The sequence below is a fragment of the Euphorbia lathyris genome, chromosome 1 (assembly GCF_963576675.1).
Source record: "Euphorbia lathyris chromosome 1, ddEupLath1.1, whole genome shotgun sequence".
Classification (NCBI taxonomy): Eukaryota; Viridiplantae; Streptophyta; class Magnoliopsida; order Malpighiales; family Euphorbiaceae; genus Euphorbia; species Euphorbia lathyris.
In genome coordinates this window covers 74,032,163-74,033,836 of record NC_088910.1, presented here as the reverse complement: position 1 = coordinate 74,033,836, position 1,674 = coordinate 74,032,163, and the positions used below count along the sequence as shown (strand labels likewise).

The 1,674-nt window shown below is 37.5% G+C and overlaps 1 non-coding gene across 1 annotated transcript; it reads right to left on the bottom strand.

Moving 5' to 3' along the window:
- Window positions 1-470: 470 nt before the first annotated feature.
- On the bottom strand, window positions 471-577 carry LOC136215896 (small nucleolar RNA R71). The gene has a single exon (XR_010682899.1). It is a non-coding gene; the product is annotated as a small nucleolar RNA R71 (small nucleolar RNA).
- Window positions 578-1,674: the final 1,097 nt, after the last annotated feature.

Genomic DNA, 1,674 nt, shown 5'->3' with positions numbered 1-1,674 from the left:
CACCAAACCCAATTGACCCAGAAATTGAAAAGACCATTAAAAAGAAAAAGAGAGACAAGAAAAATAAAGAAAAACAAAATTCAGAATCACAGCCAGAAAATATGGCAACACTTATGGATTACGCTAGGCCAGGAGTAGCCGGTGTAACAAATAGCATAGTTAGACCCCAAATAAACGCACACCAATTTGAAATTAAGCCAACTTTGCTTAATATGTTGCAAAATAATGTAACATTTTATGGGTTACCTAACGAAAATCCTAACACCCAGTTGACAAATTTCTTAGAAATTTGCGACACTTTTAAAATAACTGATGTGACTGCCGAAGCAATCAAACTTCGCCTCTTTCCTTTCACTTTGAAGGATAGAGCCAAAGAGTGGTTAACTTCTATGCCAGACGCAACATTTGAAACTTGGGACCAACTAGCCCAAACATTTTTGTCAAAATATTTTCCTTTAGCAAAAACCGCAAGAGTCATAAAAGAGTTAACATCTTTTTCTCAAAATGATAATGAAACTCTTTATGAGGCTTGGGAACGTTTTAAAGAACTTCAACGTTTATGCCCACACCACCAATTGCCCGATGCACTTCTAATGCAAACATTTTATAATGGATTAAATCCTACAACTAGAGGCTCATTAGATGCTATTGTTGAAACACCTTTCCACATGATTTTGATTTGACAAAATTATTTAAGTAAAATTAAATATATTCTAAACACACTAAGTTTAAATGCTTTGATTTATTATACTAATGTGTTTGTTCAATGTTGAGTTAAAATTGTTTATAAGACATAAAGAATAAAAGGCCCAAAGCCCAATACGGAAGTCAAAGCCCAAGTCAAACAGATCAAGGCAACTCGGCCCGCGTATGCAAAATGATGTCGTTATATACAAAACGCAGCTCAGCGGAAGAAGGATCGAGAAGACCTTCGTTGAACAACTTCGTAACGAAGCTGCTGGGTTGAATCGACAAAGAGTACAAGACAGAAGATGAGCAAGAACAACTTCCAAACAAAGTGTTTCCACTTTGGGTAAAGTTCAGAAGACACAGAACGCTGTCTAGTTGACCTTACCATAAATGGAGAGACATTCTTCTGAGTTGACTAAAAGCTGCTCAACACTGACCGAGGATAGAAGATACTCAAATCTGATTGGTCGAGAGCTTTGAGCAAGACTGAGTGACAACGACAGGAAGCCGTTTCCTTCCAACGGTTATTTTGAAATTCGAAATGACCGATGTCTCAGACGTCTCTATAAATAGAGCCCTTCAGTTGCTTCATTCAACACAGAACTTTATCAAGCCATTACGCTGACTAAAATTCTACTCAAAGTTCTGCGAGAAAAAGCAAAGCAAATACTTACACCAAATTCCATATCTTTCGTGTAAAAGTCTAGAGTGATTATTCAATCAACTAAAGTGTCTTAGCAATTGTTGTTTAGGACAAATCTTTATCATTTCTAGAGATTAGAAAAGAGAGGCTGAGTACTCGGTTATAGTACTCAGCGAGAGATTAGGAGTGAGTAGAGGTATAGAGGAAGGTACTCTTGTTATACTCAGCTTCTAAGTTGTAAAAGGTTTGATGCTCTACCGTTAAAGAGCTCAGTAGAGAATTCGAAAGCTCGGAATGTGTTCCGGGGATAGGACATAGGCTCAGAGGCCGAACCTGGATAA